Source organism: Vulpes vulpes, chromosome 4 (assembly GCF_048418805.1).
Source record: "Vulpes vulpes isolate BD-2025 chromosome 4, VulVul3, whole genome shotgun sequence".
In the NCBI taxonomy this organism is placed as follows: domain Eukaryota; kingdom Metazoa; phylum Chordata; class Mammalia; order Carnivora; family Canidae; genus Vulpes; species Vulpes vulpes.
In genome coordinates this window covers 21,877,626-21,898,909 of record NC_132783.1, presented here as the reverse complement: position 1 = coordinate 21,898,909, position 21,284 = coordinate 21,877,626, and the positions used below count along the sequence as shown (strand labels likewise).

The 21,284-nt window shown below is 41.4% G+C and overlaps 2 long non-coding RNA genes across 3 annotated transcripts in view; one reads left to right on the top strand and one right to left on the bottom strand.

Moving 5' to 3' along the window:
- The window catches only part of LOC140598523 (uncharacterized), a 29,986-nt gene extending 8,960 nt beyond the window's left edge, over positions 1–21,026 (top strand). Inside the window, exon 2 of one of the 2 annotated variants that reach the window (XR_012000960.1) lies at positions 19,783–21,026. This is a non-coding gene — a long non-coding RNA (uncharacterized lncRNA). Of the gene's footprint in view, positions 1–18,117 lie in introns of both variants that reach the window. The other variant, XR_012000961.1, reaches the window with a different exon arrangement.
- On the bottom strand, positions 7,885–12,082 carry LOC140598524 (uncharacterized). Its single transcript, XR_012000962.1, has 2 exons — positions 10,332–12,082; positions 7,885–9,016 (listed from the first exon to the last, which is right to left on the bottom strand). It is a non-coding gene; the product is annotated as an uncharacterized lncRNA (long non-coding RNA).
- Positions 21,027–21,284: the final 258 nt, after the last annotated feature.

Below are 21,284 nucleotides of genomic sequence, written 5' to 3'. Positions count from 1 at the left end.
TACAGATATTAGTGCTTTTAAAACAGGAGCCTAAGAAGCAGCAGTGGCTAACATCTAGTTGTTCTGTACAAGCCTCTTGAATAATTTTTATTTTTACAAGAAATCACTTTTGAAGGTATACTCCATTTAATAATGTTTGATTAACTGAAAAGTAATATCTATCATGTATTAAAGACTGTATTAGGCATAAGGCTTGTCTGAGACTCTATGCTGTCACATTATATGTCTCATTTCCTTAAATTTTTAAAAAATACTTATTTATTTATTTATTCTACTTTACATTTTGTGGCTTTTTTATTTTCATGTATCTATTTTTTATTGGTGTTTAATTTGCCAACATATAGAATAACACCCACTGCTCACCCCGTCAAGAGCCCACCTCAGTGCCTGTCACTCAGTCACCCCTACCCCCCGCCCACTACCCCTTCCACCACCCCTAGTTCATTTCCCAGAGTTAGGAGTCTCTCATGTTCTGTCTCCCTTCAGATATTTCCCAATTATTTTTCTCCTTTTCCCTTTATTCCCTTTCACTATTTTTTATATTCCCCAAATGAATGAGACCATATAATGTTTGTCCTTCTCTGATTGACTAATCTCACTCAGCATAATACCCTCCAGTTCCATCCACGTCGAAGCAAATGGTGGGTATTTGTCGTTTCTAATGGCTGAGTAACATTCCATTGTATACATAGACCACATCTTCTTTATCCATTCATCTTTCAATGGACACTGAGGCTCCATCCACAGTTTGGCTATTGTGGACATTGCTGCTAGAAACATCAGGGTGCAGGTGTCCCGGCGTTTCATTGCATCTGTATCTTTGGGGTAAATCCCCAGCAGTGCAATTGCTGGGTCTAGGGCAGATATATTTTTAACTCTGAGGAACCTCCACACAGTTTTCCAGAGTGGCTGCACCCTGGAATCCCCTATCTGCAGTTCATATTCCCACTAACAGTGCAGGTGGGTTCCCCTTTCTCCGCATCCTCTCCAACATTTGTGGCTTCCTGCTGCGTTAATTTCCCCATTCTCACTGGTGTGAGGTGGTATCTCATTGTGGTTTTGATTTGTATTTCCATGATGGCAAGTGATGCAGAGCATTTTCTCATGTGCGTGTTGGCCATGTCTATGTCTTCTTCTGTGAGATTTCTGTTCATGTCTTTTGCCCATTTCCTGATTGGATTGTTTGTTTCTTTGCTGTTGGGTTTAATAGTTCTTTATAGATCTTGGAAACTAGCCCTTTATCTGAGACGTCATTTGCAAATACCTTCTCCCATTCTGTAGGTTGTCTTTTACTTTTGTTGACTGTATCCTTTGCTGTGCAAAAGCTTCTTATCTTGATCAAGTCCCAATAGTTCATTTTTGCTTGTGTTTCTCTTGCAAAAGAAAAGAAAAGAAAAGAGAAGAGAAGAGAAGAGAAGAGAAGAGAAGAAAGAGAAAGAGAATAAAATAAAAGAAAGAGAAAAAAAGAAAAGAAAAAAACGGGTGGGGGGTCAGAAACAAATCAAAAAACAAAAAAAACAAGGGGGAGTACCCTCTGATTCTGTGTACTGTAAATCCCTCGACCCCCCCTGGAACTTTCCAGTGCTGCTTGGTGAATAATTTGTTTTTCCCCTGTCCCCCTAGCTGGTCTCCTGGGGGAAGGGCCTGCTGTGCTGATTTTCAGGTGTTAGCACTTGGGGGAACTGCTCAGTCCCCTGCCTGCTGCAAGGCTCAGTGAAAGATGTTTAAACTGTTTATCAGGTGAGGCCACTGTGAGGCTCAGTGGGGGTTGTTTACCCCTTGAGGCCCCAGGAGGAGCAACCAGAGTAGTGGCAGCCAGCTCTCCAGCCCTCCAGTCAGCTCCCGCAGTAACTCGGGAGCTCTCAGTCTGCAGGGGCCTGGAGACTCCGGGGCGGGGGCACTCATCTGCTCAGCTTGTGGCAGGAGCCTCCTTGTTGTCCTTGGCCCTCGCGGCTTCTACCTGTCAGCGAAGGAGGCCAGATACTGGGCTGTGTCCCCGGCGCCCTGGGCTCCCAGGCCTGTGCTGTTGGAATCCTGCTCCTGCCACGCAACCCCCTTCACGCGGAGCCGCAGCCGGAGCCCCTCCGAGCTACTCCCCGGTCTAGCCAAGTGCACTGCAGCCCTTTAGGCAGCTCGGCTCTGGGGTGTGGCGTGCTGTCCCTGGGGCGCAGGTGTCTGTTAGTGCCTCTGGGAGCCTGAGGGCATCCCCACCCTCCTGGGTCCTGCTCCAACTTCCTGTGAGCCCCTTTCCATCTGGGAAGATTGGTGAAGCTCCTGCTTCTCCGGGACGGAGCTTTCCTGTCCTGGGGACACCGTCCCCAGCCTTAGCCGGCTCCACATGGGGCCCCTTCCCCTTGGATGCTTTTTGTTTCTTTATTTCTTTTTCCCCGTCCTCCTACCTTGATAGATGCATGAAGTCTTCTCACTGTAGCGTTCCAGCTGTTCTCTCTTTAAATCTCAGGCCAAATTGGTAGATTTTGAGGATTATTTGAAGGTTATCTTGGTAATTTGGTGGGGAGAGGTGACTTGGGAACCCTACTCTTCCACCATCTTGCCCAGAATACTTTTCTGACATTCTTCAGCTACACATATTTAGGGCACTAATTACTTGTAATGAAAAACTGACTTAATTTTTCACATCAACTCTTTTAAGTTATTTAACTTCCTGTGTACTGTATTCTGAATGCTGTTCAGTTAAAGAGACTGCGATCTGTAAAAATATGTGTTTTCTATCTGCTTTTCAATCTGGAGATAGGGGATTCCATGGGTCGGGGTTATTGGATAATACCCCTGGAGAAGATATAAACAGGTAGGCCTCGGTGATATGTGTATACGTGTGTATAAGCCCAAAACAGCAAGAATTTTTAACAGAATCCTTTGAAAAATCACTAGGGGTGGTGAAAGGGGAGGAGCGAGGGGGTGGGGGTGATTGGGTGACGGGCACTGAGGGGGGCACTTGACGGGATGAGCACTGGGTGTTATTTTGTATGTTGGCAAATTCAACACCAATAAAAAATAAATTTATTATTTAAAAAAAAAGAATCCTTTGAGAAATCAATAGAAAAAGCCCTGTGCCCTTTGCTGAATAACTATAAATCTCTACTGTCCTAGTGACTATCTTTGTTGATTTCTAAAAATGTGTCTCTCTTGGGTTTAAATCTGAGAACGGTGTGCTGTCAGAATTGATTACATGAGCAGACTTTTTTTTTCTTTGTGCTTCTAAGGATATCCTGAGATCTGTTTAATTGGACACTGAAGGCAGAGCATCTGGCCTAACTTCAGTTAAAAACAAAGGAAAAAATGCCTGTAATTTAATATAAACATATGGTGCCATCTGATTCTCCAAAGATATCCCTACCTTAAATATTAGTGCTTAAAACTAGCTTCTTTTTCTTTTCTTTTCCTTCCCCACCTTAGCTACATTTTTTTTTTTTATGTAACTGGCTTAGGAGGTCTGTGCAAATCAAACAGGGTTTGGGATCGAGATGGTTTTCACTGCAAGATGAGAATATTCACTCATTACAGGCCCCCAGACATGTGGGAGATGATCTTCAGTAGGACAGTAACCAATACACTTCATCTTCATGAAAATTCAAATAAAAGATGATGCTATTTGGAAGACAAGTTTTGACAGGAAAAAATTATATTTTGGCTGCAAAGGTTAGTTAGATGCAGGAAAATGATACTAAGAGGAATATCTTCCTTATTCCTTAGACTTTAAAAATGTTCAATTTATTACCTCAGGGTTTGGTATCAAATTAAAAATAGATAAATGGAGACTTTAATAGTAGCCATCTGTCTGGAGAGTTTTTATTTGGTTTGTCTGGAGAGAGGAAGGATGGCTTAGATTATCTTTGAATGTCTCTTAGATATTTCAAGAGGGGAATGCTGTGGGTAGGGTGGGAAGATACAAATCACATGAGCAGATGATCTTACAGCTTCAGGGAAGTGTTAAGACTGGGAAGGGGAACAAGGCACTTCAGAGTTGGAGGGAACAGGTAGCCTGCAGAGAGGAACTCAGAAGTCATTTGGTTCAGGGTGTTTTGAATAAAATAAATAGTGGTTCTGTTAATGAACAAAAAGAAGTATCTCAGCTATGAATATGTAAGCAACTCTACAGTACACTGCTGTCTATGATCTTGTTGCTATGAGAATATAAGTAATCCTGAATCGATATGTAAAATGGATGTATTGAAAGGGACAGGTTTCATCAGAAGTTTAATATAAAATTAAATGGTGCTTGTCTCCTAAGCTGTGATGTGGTGTGAGATGGTTACAGACAACCAGAGTGAATACATCTAATGGACCGGAAATAAGTCACTAATACTGAATACTTGGACCTGGTTGGAGGCAAAGGGCCTGGGAAAAAGCTGAAATATACAAAGAGCCAACGATGCCCCTGGCCGAGTGTCCTTACTCTAATAAGTCACAGAGAAATCTTTGTTACATTTCACATCTTTGAAGAAAGAATTCCAAATGTCAGACACATCTGATGTATATTGTACTTCCTACTGGGCAGCCAATGTATGACTCAGAGGTAGTTTCTGTGAGTAGTGCTGTCCTCTCCAATGGAGATATGTCCCTGACAGAGCCATTGGGGTTTCCCTACATAAAAAAAAAAAGTTGGATTGTGTGGATTCCAACAGTAATGGTGTTCTGGAAGAGAGTGTCTGTTTGTGTAAATGGAGGTCTCAGTCCTTGGATTCCCCAGAAGATTTATGTGGGGATCTGCACTCCAATAAAGATAGCCAGAAAGAATGTAGTAAATGCAAAGCGGTTCGTTAAAGCAAAAAAAGTGCACTTTCAAGGTGGAAGAATAGGCAGGTTCTGAGAGGTGGAACCGGCTCCTAGGTTGTTCTGGAATTGGGTATTACTGGGCCTCTCTGGGCTGGGAGGAGCTGTGATCTGCAGTGAGGTGGTCTCTTAATGGAGGCTGCCTCCAGTCATTTGGGAAACTCCTCCCACAAGTTGGGAGTAAGAGTTTGACCCTCTGAGGTTTGGCAGCCTTCTCCGTGGGGGGGGGGATAGAGTGTTGTAGCCATTATGCAAATACATTATAATGAGTCTAGGGGTTACCTTGGGGTAGGGGTGGAAGGGGAGAGAGCATGTTCTACACCTGAGGCATTTGATCTGCCCACCCCAAGGTCTTAGAAACTACAAAGGAGGCCATTGTCTTCCCAGGATTTTTTTTTTAATTTTTATTTATTTATGATAGTCACAGAGATAGAGAGAGAGGCAGAGACATAGGCAGAGGGAGAAGCAGGCTCCATGCACCGGGAGCCTGATGTGGGATTCGATCCCGGGTCTCCAGGATCGCGCCCTGGGCCAAAGGCAGGCGCCAAACCGCTGTGCCACCCAGGCATGCCTCTTCCCAGGATTTTAATGTGTAGCTTATTTATCACCAGCCTTGCCTCTGCTCCTCTCCCCATCATTTCCCTTTAAAGACTGGGGACCGTGCCTTAGGGTGTTCCTTCCACTGCTTCAGTCTCCCTTCTGCGAAACAGTCGCAGATTTTAAAATCTGATTCTAAGAAAATTTTTGTTTCAAGAATCTAATGGCATTGCTGCTCATTCTGCTTCATTTAGCTCTTTGTCAAGGTAAACAGTTTTGTTACTGTAGCTACAGAGGAACCGGGAAAGGAGACTTCATACCCAATTATCTAACGTGACTTATTTAATGATTTATTCACTGTCCTTAAAGAACAGTGAGTTGATGTCCTCTTTGAGGAGGGGCATGGAGAGTTCTTTCTATGTATCCCAGCAGTCTTTCTGGACACTTCTGATGTTACCCAATGGGCAGTGAGGGGTAAGCAGCAACATAGCACAGTTTTCAAGTGCCTCTCAAAGGAGATCTCAGTATGAGCTTTCCTAGTGAGAAGTTACAAATTCCCATGGCTTCTCACCTAAACATATGAGATATAAATAGTAGGTGTTTATAGTCCTGAGTTCTTCTTTTAGCAGTTACAATATCAAAAATTAAATTTCTGCTTCTCATGGAGGTCTCGCATTTTGTCAGCAAGATTTTTAAATGATTATTGAGGATCCTTTGGCATTTAAGAAAACAGGAATTGTTTGAGACACATGGCAGTGAATGGTATAAAGACAGAACAGGAAAACTGCATTTTTTCTGGACAATATATGCTAAAATCTTGACATATCAGTGTTTGGAGCTCATGTAGCAGATGTTTTGATGTAACAGTCTTTTGGAGGTAACTTGACCTCTGCAGATGGCTTCCTAGTCTGTACATCAGTATGTGGCTGGACCTGTGCAGTTTGTTTGATGTCCCTGCCCCTCATTTTCTTGGTTGCTTCTGTGCCACTCCCGGGGCCTTTCTAATTGCCTTCTATGTGCTGTTCTCTCTGGGTAGGAGCACTCTGTCTCCAGCCCTCCACTGGCCACTGGCCAGTCCCTACCTTCTTTAGAGCTCCTCTCAGGTCAGAGAGGCTGTATCATCTCTTCTGAGATTGCTCAGCTCCCCTCACTCTGCCTCCTTCTGCTCTGCTTGAGTTGTCTTCACAGCTCTTACCTTTCCCTGAAGTGATATCCTATGCTTGTTTGTTCTTAAGTGCTGCAACGATGTCCAGTTCCAGCTGTCTTGTTCACTGAAAGATTCATAGTGCCTTAAGTTGTACCTGGCACATGGTAGGGACTCAGTGAATTATGTCCAGTGAATGCATGATTGTCCAAATGGATCATTGGGAAATTCAGACATTATTAGGCTCGTGGTGCTTTATTTTATTAAATGAAGTTTTGGAGATGTAGAATTTGTTTATCCCCACCCCAAGTCTGCAAAGGTGAATTTATATTCTTATATTTGTGTTACTTGGTATTAGAGATCTGAAGTGCTGATCACTCACTCCTTTCCTCCTCCCCTGGATTCCAATGGAATTTAAACACACAGTGAGTTGGATGGAGATTGATTTTTCCATTATTAAACTGAGCACCGCCTGATAACCTACAGCGTGGGGGCCTTGGAGAAGCTTGAGTTGAAGCAACTTGGTTTCCAGAATGTAAAATGAGCTACCCACTCCTTTGGCAGTTACCTCTCTCCCTCCAACTGAATGTTGAGTGGGTCTGACCAGGAAGCCTTATGGCATGAAACAAAAGACAGAGGGCGCACTGACCTCAACAAGCCATGAGCAGGCCATGAAAAGACAAAATGGAACCTATTTTATTTATCTACTATTTAGAAATGTGAAAATGTGGCTCAGTGGATGTCAGATTCTACTGGTTTCATTGGCAAGTTCTCCTCATATGGAAAAGATTCAGGAAACAGGTGGAGAGTGAAATTGAAAGGATTGCTCCAGCTCTGCCCCCCTCAAGTGGGAACCAAGCAGTATCCCCTTTTCAGTGGGAAAAGGGGGACAGGTTGCAATTATGGTTGTCCCCTGGGTGGTTGCAGTTGCAACACGTCTATTAAAATATACCAACTAACAAATAATTTGAACCAGAAAAGAGCTATCAACTCTGAGAGTTGCTGCAATTGTGAGTCGTCTAGACATCTGCCAAATAAAATAGTAGGTTCTATTTGTACGTATGTTTAAGGGGGAGAATGGATGTTAATCCAGCATCTATTCAACATCTGTCAATAAGAAATGTGTATCCTTATGAGAAAATATCATATCCTACTCTTGATATGTTTAGTATGACTAATACTAACTTCATGTCCAAACTCAGCAGCTTTTTATGTTTCAGGTTCGTGGGAGTAAGGGAGAAGTACTATACATTTTGGATGCTACCAACCCTCGACACTCCAACTGGCTTCGCTTTGTTCATGAGGCACCATCTCAGGAGCAGAAAAACTTGGCTGCCATTCAAGGAAGCTTATTTGCTTCTTATTTGTACTATGTACTGTGAGAGGAATGAACCAATTTATAACTGCACTCCCTGTTTTAAATTTATTCCCAATGACCTGCTTCAAATAACAGTAACTAACTCATAAAGCAGAGAAATCTCATGTATTCAGCATATGCAGAAAAGGGTTAAATCTAGTTGTAAATTGACACCAGATCATTCTCTTTATGAGAATTCTTGAGGGAATGAATTACATGCTCTGATAATGTCCTTGGCAGATCTTGTTTTCAAGTACTTTTGATTCATTCAGTGAACATTTATTGATAGTTTCTTTACTTGATGGTTTATTTGGCTCATAGTGCAATATTCTGTGTTATTACTTGGGAAAGGCTTCATGGAGAAATTTTATTTGGGTATATCCTCATGACTAGATTTTGAGCTTCTCGAGGATAGTGTATTAGCCAGTGTTTCCCAGAGAAATAGAACTGATAGGATCTAGATATCTGTCTTTCTGTCTATCTATTTATATATATCTCTATCTATCGAAAGATTCATTCCAGGGAATTGGCTCACGTGGTTATGGAGGCTGGCCAAGTCCAGAATATGCAGAACAAGTGTCCCACTTTGAATCTAGAGGCCACAGGCTGACGTAGAAGAACCAGTGTCCCACTTTACACACCGTTAGGCTGGAAGAGCAGATATTCTAGTTTGAAGATCATCAAGCAGGAGAATCCTCTTATGTGGAGGAGGATCACCCTGTTGTTCTGTTCAGGTCTTCAACTGATAGGATGAGGCTCACCCACACTGGAGGACAATTTGCATTAGTCAAGTCCATCTATTTAAATGTTAATCGCATGCCAGAACACCCTCACAGAAACACCCAGAATGATGTTTGAACAACTATCTGGTGATCCTGTGGCCCAGTCAAGTTAATACATAAAATTAACCATCCTCAGTAGGAACCGTATTTTATTGAATTCCATATCCCTGTATCCTTGCCTAGTGCTGCACATTACATTGGGCTCTGACAGAAACTGTGAGTTGAACATAGCTGATTCCTCAGCAGAAATTCCGCCAAGATGAGAAAAAGTTAAGCAATAAGTTTTTAGAGGAGTCCTCTAATTAAAACTCCTTTATCAGATGGTTAACAGAATGAAGAAACATTGCAATTCACTGGGAAATTGGTTGATTGCATGTGAAAGCACAGCTCCTGGTACCTAAGCTGCAAAAAAAAAGCAAAGCTATGGTTGGCAGAAGTAAGAGAGAAGGGAAAGAATAAGGAAACTAATATTTTTTTAAGAATTTACCATGTGCGGGCAGGCCCAGTGGCTTAGCGGTTTAGCACTGCTTTCTGCCCAGGGCGTGATCCTGGGGACCCGGGATCAAGACCCATGTCAAACTCCCTGCATGGAGCCTGCTTCTCCGTCTGCCTCTCTCACTCTCTCTCTCTCTCTCTCTCTCTCTAATAAATAAATTAATAATCTTTAAAAACAAAGAATTTACCATGTTTATTGTTCTAGAAGCTTCATTGTACATCATGTCATTTACTCTGATCCGAAAGACTGTAAATTTAATAATTTGCTGAGAGTTATGCTGATTTCACTCCATTCTGAGTGTAAAGTCCACAGTCAGAAGAGGGAAAATGCACAGAATTAGGTTTTAAAGTAACCAGAAAGGATAGTCATCTAGAATATTCCATTTCCTGATGTTATTAGCTAACCATATTTTCTCCATACAGATAAGCATTGGATAACCAATGTAATTACTGTCTTTTTTTTGTCTGGATAAATGAGAGATGCCTCTTACAAAAGGCTAGATTGGGCTGGAAAATAGAATCTTTTTGGCAGCTGGAGATATTCAAGCCACTTTTTAGGTTATTCATGATATAAGTTGATCCAACCACAAATTTCAACTGATATTTTTAAATGTGCATACATTAATTTTTTCCAAGCATTTTGTATTTTTTATGGCTTCCTGATGCAGTCCTCTTCCAGCACCTCCAGCATGACCTCACAATTTTAATTTACAAACTCAGTTCAAGTGTCTCCTTGTGAATGTTACTGATATCAAAAAGCCTACATGTAGACTCATGGAATTTACTTTAGGCAAACCCACTGTTTTGTGTTCTTTCTTTATTCTGTGTTTTAGAGAATGTTATTCTGTTTAATCTACATTTTTTCCTTATGCTTAAATAGTAACTCTAACCTTTGCTCAGCTGCCTTTTGTTTGTGACCTTTCTTCCTATTGGTGGTTATGTCTGTATCATCGATAACACTCTACGTTTGCCCAGACTCCCAAAGGATTGCCTGCTCAGCTTTGAGTTCCCGTTAACTGTATATTTTGCTTGCAATGATCCCTTTAGGTAATGGAATACTATGTCGGTAAGTGTTTATCTCCACCTTTACCCACATCACTCCTCTAGGCCCTACTTATGTATTTCTTTATAAGGGAACCACCTGCACGTCTCTCTTGTTTAGTAGCCGGTGTTGCAAAGACTCACACAGTTCTCCCGGTCATTCGGTCATTCACTGTCATACCTGTCTTCTGCTATGTCAGGTGCGCTTCCTTCCTTGAAATAGAGTAGGAATCTACAGAAGATGACTGTTGGCAACTTTGATACTCTCAGAAATTATTGTTCGATTTAAGAGGAGGTGAAGTGGGGGTGCGACTGGAAGAGGATTCATAAACTAGAAGATCTGTGAAGTTTCATATTCAAATTAATTACAATCTGTTCAGAGGCCAGTGTGAGAGCCTTTTGGTGCACAAGTGATGACAGTGTCTTTAATTCCTTTTAACATTATCTTGGCTTTTCCTTAGAGTGGGATCGAGTGCACTCTGTGTTCCTTGCCACAGAGCACAGTATGGATCTTTGTTCACTCCCTTGGCGGAACGTCTGTTTTCCTTGAATGCTAGCTGGAGTAGCAGACTGTTCAGGGTTCAGAATCACATCTGAGCTGGGAGCAGAGGACCCAGCTATAATGGGTCACAAGGCTGACAGTGATGTCAGCCTTCTGATTCGGTGGAATAATCTCCTGAGGGTTGCATTCCAGAAACATCGAGCTGGTAGGAGAAGACCATAATGTTTCCTGCTTAACATTATGAATCACTTACATTCCAAATTGTATCTGAAATTTGGGGTATTCAGGAAATTTCTTGTTTGAGCTGTATGTCCCAGGATTGGAGTAAATGAGAAACATTTGTGGCTATGTGGCTTGCTTGGTGGAAAACATCAATAGTTGGTCCAATTTTTTTGGACAAGGGATTAAGAATTTGAAGTCTGTTTTGGCAGAGAATTGGAACTCCTTTTTGGAGACTTAGTTCACTGGTAGTTTTGCAATTTATTTGATTTTGGAAGATTTGCTTTGGAAATGATGATTTAAATATATGAATTATTGAAGGATCTCATAAGCAAAAAATTCTTCCCACATGCACACATTTCAGAACAATTCATTGAACTGTATGTTCAGACTTCTGAAAAGTATTTCCAACTGAACCAGAAAATTCTAAGTGTGAAAGATGTGGCTTAAAATGAACCAAAAGAATTCTTAGGCTCCATAAAAAATGGGTGATTCTTATGACTAAGTATTAATTTCTTTACACCAAAGGAAAAATGTAATATTGGAAGAAATATTTGACCTACTCAGATTTTACAGGCTTTTAAAATTTTCTGATCTTTTCATAGAAAATTATTTATGTACAGAATTACATCACTTAAAGTCAAGACTTTGAATTCTTGGAATATTTTAGATATAGTGCTACATCTCATGTTCTTAAAGACATAGTTCCAGGCATCCCTTCCTGGGACTTTTTTGCAGCATAATATCAACATAAATGAAAAGGTGGCTTGGTGTTATAAGAAAAAGGAGCATATAGAAAACCTGGGTTTTTGGAACACCTCATGAGGGATGTCAGGTTGTGGGGATGGACTGAATATGTTGAGAGAGCACTAGGTATTGAGCCAAACTTGTGATGTCAACAAAGCTTTGTCCCAATTCTGATGTCAGTTTCGTTTTCCCATTAGCAGGAGAGCTATTTTATTACATATTATTTTCTCTCCTTTCTCTGCCTTGTGCAAGGCTGGGTAGTCTTAGGCAGTTTATCTTGGAGTCTTCTGGTGACACATGATATTTCAAAATGGTCAAGCCAAGAGATCAAATGTGGATTCCTGTGAGAGAAGCAACTTGATTGTTTCTAAAGCACAGACAAGACTTTCTCCATTGTCATGAAGACATTGAGATCCATGGGCTTATTAAATGTTGTTGATGCAGCATTCAGATCGCAGGGGCACCAACCTAGCAACCAAAAAAAAAAATCAACTGGATTTTTCATTTATACCAAAAATTATAAAGACTTTTCTCTAATTCAGTTTCTTTTCTGTTTTTTTAATCAGATTTATATAAATGTTTTTTTAATAATTTTTCTAGACTCTGTTACAGAATATTAGGGAGCAGCTATCTAATGATTTCTTTAGTAATACCATAATATCAGTTAAATATCTTGGAGATCTTTTAATGGATTATTTTATAGTAAAGTACATATTTGTCTTTCCTTAGTTAAAAGTTTAAAATAAGTACAATTAGAAGCAGTAGGTCCTATGAAATTTTAAGTACTAGCCCTACTGTGGCTACATATTACTATAGGAAGTTAAATTATTATATTACTTATAAATATATTATTTTAATTCAATTGGAGATTATCCGCAAGTCAAACGACTATTTTTAGAAATATCCTTAAGCTGTATAGATTGATAACTTTGAAATACATCATTTAATCCTTAATAATGATGATGGTGATGGCAGCTAGCACAGAATAGGTACTATGTGCCTATAAGTGGTCATGTGTATTAGAACCTTAATATGTACCATGAATATGTGAGGAAGGCACTAGAATTGTCCCCTCCTCTGTCAGGTGAGGTTGCTGATACAGAATCTAAGTAACTTGCCTGAGCCACACAGCCATTGAGTAGCTGGATAGGAACTGAGTCCAGGTAATTTGTCTTCCCTGTCCACCGTGTAAACCTCTGTGCTCTAATACCTTAGAGTTAATTTGCAAAAGAGTAAACACAGATTTTAAAAGCCTTCCATGCTTCTGAATTTACTATTTAGATAGTTTTGAAACTACTGAACATTTGCAAACAGTTTCATTTAAGAATATACATAGTTTAGAGTTATTTAGAACTCATGTTCCTTGATATTTTTAAGTTCTCAAAACATCCTGAATTCATTCAAAGGCATTGCACCTTCTTTTCTTTTATACAAAAGTCATGCGTAGGCAATATGTGTTTTAGCCTCTTTTTCCCTTTGGTGAGGGAAATTAGCTTTGTTGGAGGATGAGGAAAAGTTAGAGTCAGTGGACAAAACAAACACTTGATATAGAAGTAGAAAGAATGCAGAACTGAGCCCAGTTTGGATTCTGTTAAGAAAGGCAATTTAAAGGCCTAATTTCTGGCCCTGACCCTTGTTGGCTGAACACTTCACTTGATGCATTCATTCAACTGATAGCCCTCGAGCATCTGCTGTGGGCCAGGGTCTGTACAAAACTGAGCCCAGTTTGGATTCTGTTAAGAAAGGCAATAAATGCCTAATTTCTGACCCTTGTTGGCTGAACACTTCACTTGATGCATTCATTCAACTGATAGCCCTCGAGCATCTGCTGTGGGCCAGGGCCTGTACAGAACACTGGACATGTTATAGTTCAAAAGATAATCTAGTCACTGTTTCCATAGTGGTAAAAATAATCTTGGAACTCTTGTTTCTGTTGTGAATTAATGATGATAATACCTACCTCATTGGATTTTGTGAAGATTAAGTTAAATAAGATAACATAAGCAAAACACCTGGCCCCTATGTGTGCCATATAAGTTAGCAAGTATTTTTATCACCACTCTGCCATGTGTATAGTTTTTGTCTCTGTAGTTTTGTTTCTATATAAAACAGAGCAAAGTCTGTTTTATTTCTCTAACATCTCAAGGTAGCTGGTATAAATCCCAAGCATGCCAAAGACGTTTAAGTAAATAATCACCACTCAAGGAACAACGTGCTATGTGGATGACAGTCCTAACGGGCCTACTCCCAATGAAGACAGCAGCAGCCTAGTGCCCTGTTCCTGGGCTCCTCAGTTGGATGCACAGGGAAGCATGTGTTCACTTAGGCCACTTGAATATTGTTTACCGGGGCCATCGTACTGGCTATGGCTGGGTGGCCTGTCTTCTCTTTGGAAAGGTTGCTAGGACTTTATAAATGTAAGAAATGTCCTGTAGGGAAGATATCTTGTTGTGCTGTGCAGAGACCTTTATTAGATATGGTGGTTTGGCAGCTTTAGAGATAGGTTTAAGATCATTATTATTATGCTAAACCGCTTTCAGCTTTTTAAGAGAAGCAGGTTTTGTGCCAGCTGATTGTTTCTTAGTCAACCTTGTGCCTGCAGTCAGCTACCTTTCCGAATGGGGAATGCTGGATGTTAGTAGGTAGGGTCTTTAGAAATCATTTCAGTGAGCCTACACCTTCATAATTTGTAGGGCAGTAAAGCCTACCGCTGAGGCATCAACCAAGGAGAAGCTAGAGTGTTTGTTTCCTAACTGCGCTGCGGCCTTTGTTAACAGGATTGGTGATACTGAAAGTATGAAATAGAATTTAAAAAAGGAATTCTGTGAAATTCTTCTTTGGGAGGAAAAGTGCTGAGTCTTCGATTTTATATTTAAAGTTATTATTATTACTAATTGAAAATTAAATTCTATTTAATTTCTAATTTAACATTTTAAGTGAATTTGAAGCAGAATTGTTTAAGATTTTCCCAATACCTCTAGAATAGAAATCTAGAGTAATATATCCATGGGCCCACTTAGAGAAATGATTTACTTATATATGTGTTTTTGTCACTGAACTGAGTTCCTCAAGAACTGAACTGAGGAACACAGAACAGCTATGTTTATTTTCTCACTGCCCACCCTGGCAGTCGGGGCTCAGTGAATGCTGGGTGATCTGGCCTCCTCTGTTCCCTTTCGTTTCTCTCCTGATGCAGTACACCTCGTCCAGTGTGCCTTTTCAATTCGGAAGAAAGCTTATGTCTCTTTCCTTGGAAGTCACAGAAAGCAAATTCTTCCACTTGAACTCTGGTCTGCTGTTCATGTGCATGGAAGTATTTGGTCTGGCAAAGTGTTACATTTTTACCCTGGGATTGCTGAGTATGTACTGGTATGTGTGTACACATTTTGGTCTACTGTGTAAGTAGCTTATCTCTGAGCCACATAACTGTGTGGCCAACAGCATCTTGTTGTTAGGTCATAGATCTTTTTATGGTTATTACCACAGATAATCAGAGCCTTCGATTAAGATACCCCATTGACTAAGAACCTGGCAGTCCTGTCTGGACTACTCAGAAACCTGGATATAGAGCAGTGAAATGACTAAGGTTCATGCGAAGATGGTATTTGCTGCAGGGTTCTTTCAAATTATGCTTAACAAATGTAATAATGAAAGATTAGTATTCTAAAATTAATCCACATTGCATTAAATACACAGGTTTAAGAAGAGATATGGTAAAAACTAAAAAGGAGAAAGTTTACAATCTTTTGTTGCTAAAAACTATGATGAAAAGAAGAGGCATTCGAGTTAGATTCAGTAAGGCAAATAACATGAATACATCACTTATCAGAAGAGGAAATTAAAAGAATATAACACTTTTAAGTGTTAAATCTAATATCTAGACAACTAAAATTAAACATACATATTGCTTGTTTCCAGACAGGATTTCTTTGTGTAGGAAGATAAAGAAGAAAATGCCTTTTTTTTTTAAATTGGGGATATATTTTATGATGAGTATTAGATTATTTTTTAATGATTGGTATAAAAATAGTCAATAAGCTGCAAAGTGAAGTTAATTTAATGCACATAACATAAAACACTTGAATTAGCTAGATTTAGTTCTTTATGAAGGAAAGTTGTGTTTCTAGGGAGATTTTTATTCAAGAAAAATGTATTCCATCTAGTAACATGAGTGGATACTCATAAAAGATTCAGCCACTACTTAGCCATACAAAATAAAATGTGAAGTTCTACATTGCATCATTGAATTAATAAAATATTCAAAAGAAGGTTTAAAATTTGTCTTGTAATATAAATTTTTATGATTTATATTTATACTTTATATAATTCAGTGAATGTAACCTGCACAATAAAGATGTATTCAGCTAAGTATATTAAATTATGAGAATTTGAGAAACAAGCTCACAGAACCTTAAGAAAAATGTTTCTTAGAACCTTAGGAAAAATGTTTCCTAGAACTTTAGTCATCCTTCATTGTGCCTTAGCCCTCTTTGGAAATCTCACATGATCCAAAAAAGACTGCTCAGGAAGGGAGACAGAACATGAAGACTCCTAACTCTGGGAAATGAACTAGGGGTGGTGGAAGGGGAGGTGGGCGGGGGGGGGGCGGTGACTGGGTGCTGGGCACTGAGGGGGGCACTTGATGGGATGAGCACTGGGTGTTATTCTGTATGTTGGCAAATTCAACACCAATAAAAAATAAATTTATTATTAAAAAAATCAAAAATAAAAGAAATCCTGTGCCTAAAAAAAAAAAAAAAAAAAAAAGACTGCTTGGAGAAAAGAAAAAGGAAGATAAGTTACTGAGTTGTAGGCCACTGTTTGTGGTGCTTTATTGCATCAAGAGGGTACAGAGTTGAATAGAAGAGGAGTTCTAACTCCTAACTCTGGGAAACGAACTAGGGGTGGTGGAAGGGGAGGTGGGCGTGGGGTGGGGGTGACTGAGTGGCAGGCACTGAGGTGAGCACTTGACAGGATGAGTCTGGGTGTTATTCTGTATGTTTACAAATTGAACACCAATAAAAAATAAATTTAAAAAAAGGAGAGGAGTTCTAAAATGTGGCCTTCCCTTTTTTGGAGTTTGTTTTTTTTTTCTTTTTTTTAAACTTTATTTTATTTTAATTTATTTATGATAGTCAGAGAGAGAGAGAGAGAGAGAGAGAGAGAGGCAGAGGGAGAAGCAGGCTCCATGCACTGGGAGCCCGACGTGGGATTCGATCCTGGGTCTCCAGGATCGTGCCCTGGGCCAAAGGCAGGCGCTAAACCGCTGCGCCACCCAGGGATCCCAGGAGTTTGTTTAACAAGAGTCTAAAAAGTAATTAAATATATTATTATCATGGCTGACTTATGTCAAAACTATACACACTATTATTCTTTTTTTTTTTAATTAATTTTTATTGGTGTTCAATTTACCAACATACAGAAAAACACCCAGTGCTCATCCCGTCAAGTGTCCACCTCAGTGCCCGTCACCCATTCCCCTCCAACACCCGCCCTCCTCCCCCCTTCCACCACCCCTAGTTCGTTTCCCCGAGTTAGGAGTATTATTCTTAATTAAATGCATAATCAACTGACTGATGTGTCTATTATTTCTTAGGTTGGTATTTACTTTTTTATTTTTTTTAATTTTTAGATGAAGAACAAAATTTTATTCTAAAAATAGTTCTCAGTGACAATTAAATACCAAAACCTGGTCATTATAATAAAAGGAAAAAAGAGTTAAAGGAATTTGCTTTAAATTTTTCTCCTTAAAAATACAAAATTCTCACGAATATATTGTCAACTCTCATTTACCTGAATGGGAGTGATTCATGTTTTGGATTATCTAAAGTCCTGGATTGGATTCTCACGCATCTTCCAGTGAATACATTTCTCAGCGGGAACAGAAGCGAGTATTTGCCGCAGTGAACAGGACTAGGTAATGAGTTTATGCCCGTGAAATGTGCACTAGGGGAGCAGTGGTTGGCCTGGGAAGTGAGCGATGCAGCTTCCACACGGAGAAGACAGGCCTCAGGCCACCGGAAAGGTATTCAGGGACATGAAGTGGTTCCCTATCCTCAGAGTGCTCAGAATCCGGCTGCCTACGGGGTTCTTTTTTTTTTAATTTTTATTTATTTATGATAGTCACAGAGAGATAGAGAGAGAGGCAGAGACACAGGCAGAGGGAGAAGCAGGCTCCATGCACCGGGAGCCCAACGTGGGATTCGATCCCGGGTCTCCAGGATCGCGCCCTGGGCCAAAGGCAGGCGCCAAACCGATGCGCCACCCAGGGATCCCCTGCCTCTAGGGTTCTAATGGACCTCAAGCCGGGAAGCACAAAGAACACAAGAGATGAAAAAGGTAAAATTGAAAACACCCCCCACCCGCATCGTCATTTTACAAAGAAATGGAAATGGTGGGGGTTCCTACCAGGCAAGTATGTGGTCTGTTACCAACTCTGCCCACCCAGGCTTTCTTGGATTCCTTCCTCCTTTTTTTTTTTTTTTTTTTTTTTTTAAAGGAACCAGCTTCCTGAACCTCAAAGATCTTTGCCCGTCTCCATTCTGCTGAGCACCTCCTTAACCTGGTGCCGTGCGGAGCCAGCCCGCAAAAGGGTTGAGGGGTTCTCTATCATCACAAATTCAGATCTAAGAAGCCACCTAGACCTCCAGGACCACAGAAGTAAATGAAGAAGCATCTAGAAGACCATGTCTAGTGCCCAGGGCAGCCAGTCCTGGTGCTGGGCAGGGAAGATGCCTGCTGCTCGTGGGTTGGGAGCTCGGGTTCACCTGCTCCACCATCACTAGCGCTTTGTTCTGACCTAGTTAATAATTCCGCTCATGAACGACAGGCACGGAGAGCTGCAGACTGCTGTACCGCAGACTCCAGGCTTCCCAACTTCTGACTCAGAGGCTTTGTGAGGCCGTGCCTAGGGTTCCCCCACCAACATCGGCTTCCGCGTACCGGGGGGCTGCTCTCAGGCCTGCGGCGTTACCTGGTCCTCAGCAGACTAGGCCTTAATGCACAGTGCGTAGACGTGATGCTTTTACATAGAAATTCCTAGCATCCTCTGAAACACAAAAGCTGATCACAAGTCACATTTAAATCCTTTGCAGTGCAGACGAGGGACATTAGGACATATTAGTGCATTTCTGGATTAGCAGAAATTTACTAAGATAGCAACACTCTGTCGGATGGTCATATAGTCAGATTAAGTACCATTTTTTCACCAAACATGAACGAGTTTTGGCTGCTTGTAACAGGAACTACATTGACTGGCCCTGGGGTCCCTACAACATGGGGCTTTCTCTAATACCATAATACAGCCATGTGCCTGCCCCTAGGAGACCAGTGGCCTGAAGAATAATAAAAGCTTATCTTTAAAAGCCTTAAAAATGTACTCCAAAGCTTTTGTAGTATAAAAATGCTATGTCCCCAATCTGAGTAAAATCAACAGTGCACAAAAATGCAGCATTTGGTATGTAGGTGGGAGCCTGAGAGGTTGTGTAGGTAGTGCTGCCCTACGGCCCCTGGATGGACTGGCACAGCCTTAGCTTGTGGGGTGGGTTTGGAAATCACAGGAGGAACTTAGGTTAGGGAAGTTTACAGGACATTCAGCGATTCTAGGAGCAGAAAGCTTTACACCTCTTAAAAATATTCACTAAACAGAAAATAACTGTTCCATATGAAATAGAGCGATTTCTGGTAGTGACACTAGTCTCACATCAGCAAAAACCTAACCAAATCTTTAAAACACTGTTCAGTGTTCCAATTTAGTGAAATACACAGAGGAAAAAAATACTTAGATTACCTCTCATTGAAAGTTCAGGCTCTCCCTAGCAGGGCAAAGCCCAGATATCATCGCTAGTTTGACTGGGCCCTGGGGGCAGTGCACCCGGCACAACGCTTTAAAGTTATGCTTGCGAGCTGGTGAACTCCTATAATTTTTGCTGTGTGGTGTTTCTGTCAGCATCCTGAGGGCCTTATTTGTATGTGGGGGGGGGGGGCACAGCACCCATGGGGGACTATGTCTGCCGATCACTCCCCTGCTGTGACCAGTGCCATACAAGGAAAGGGCAGGCCTTGTCTTACTGTGTATTTCTTAAAAGTGACTATAACCATTGCATTAACTCTATGTTCCAAATACTCCTTTAGAAAACCCAAACCAAACCCGTTTTCCCTTTAGGAACCAGGAGGACGCTCCACATGTTTATATAGCACATTGTATATTATGTGCATGGCCGAATCACCGAAATGATCTGACAGGGCTGTATCCGTCTTCTTCCACTGGTCCTGGACCTCCTTAGATGATGGCATCATGTTCACCAATGGTTCGTGATCGAACGCCTCTTCTGGAATAATACCTTCTGCCTCCGATGTAAGGAACCGACGGGACACCCAGTGTCAGCACAATACCGCCCAGAGAGCTGCCAGTATCCACTCTGGATCCTGGATTTCCTTTAGAGCTAATAGCTGGTGTGATTGTGACTGATAAGAAAAGGCCGCGGCTGAACTGTCGTGGGGATGGTCTCCGAGGCCAGTGTCGCCTGGGTTGTGTTCTGGGACCCTGAGCTGCTGGAGATCCTGTTGGCCCAGCCCCCAGCTGCTGGGATTCTGGCTGTAGCCACGCGTCTTGGAGATGGAGATGGCGGTTGGTCAGCGGGTTCCCGGAGCTGCTGGTGGCCTGGCTCCTAGAGCTGGAGGTCACAGAGGTGACATTCCCTGTTGGTGGTTTCCTGAGGCATCGAATTCTCTGCATGCAGAGATCCGTGCAGGCGCACGCTGTCCACAGGCGCCTGGAGCAGCGCCAGCAGGAGCAGCAGCGCCCAGGCCGAGTCCCAGGCCCCTTGTTCAGGGGCAGGACACGCAGCCTCAGGGTCCCGCCCCAGCTCAGCTGCCTCCTTCAGGCGGGATTGAATGGGCGATTGATTTAATTCATCTCAGTGGGCAGAGATGACAGCGACATTTCCTTGTGTCTTTCCCTTTGGTGAACTAAGTCCTGTGATGTATGGCTGTGCACAGTTAGGGGTGGGTTACATGTCTGTCTGTCTATCGGTTTGCTTTCCTTCTTTCTTTCTCCTTCCTTCCTTCCTTCCTTCCTTCCTCACTCCCTCCCTCCCTCCCTCCCTCCCTCCCTCCCTCCCTCACTCCCTCCCATTCTTTTTGTTTTTCAGAAAGGAAAAGCAAAGAAAAAGGAGCATGGTCATTCTTGCTGACAGTTTCCCTGACTCTTCCTCTAGCAACAGCATGGAACCAAGCAGGCTTTGGAGAGCTTTCCCTCCGCGACTTAGTTCCATGGGCCCATTTGTAGACTTTGGAATGTAGTGTGCTTGTAAACAGCTTTCCTGATCTTTCTTCATTTTTTTCTCTATTAAATTTAAATGCACATTATTGGGTATTTATATGCTATATTAAACTTTTATAAATATATTTTGCTTTGTTTCAATTCATGGTAGGACCAATGCCATATTGTACACAAAAGTGACATTTAATAATCCCTTGAAATACTTTGTACCTTGCCACACGTAAGATTTTTAATTCTGTTGACACCATCTGAATCCCATAGGAAACCCTATGGTAATTTTAACCCTAGAATGTCAGTAAACAACTGGAAAGATACTGTAAATAACACTGACACATCAGCTCCTGACAGCACACACTCACACTCACTCATCGGTGCACTCGTTC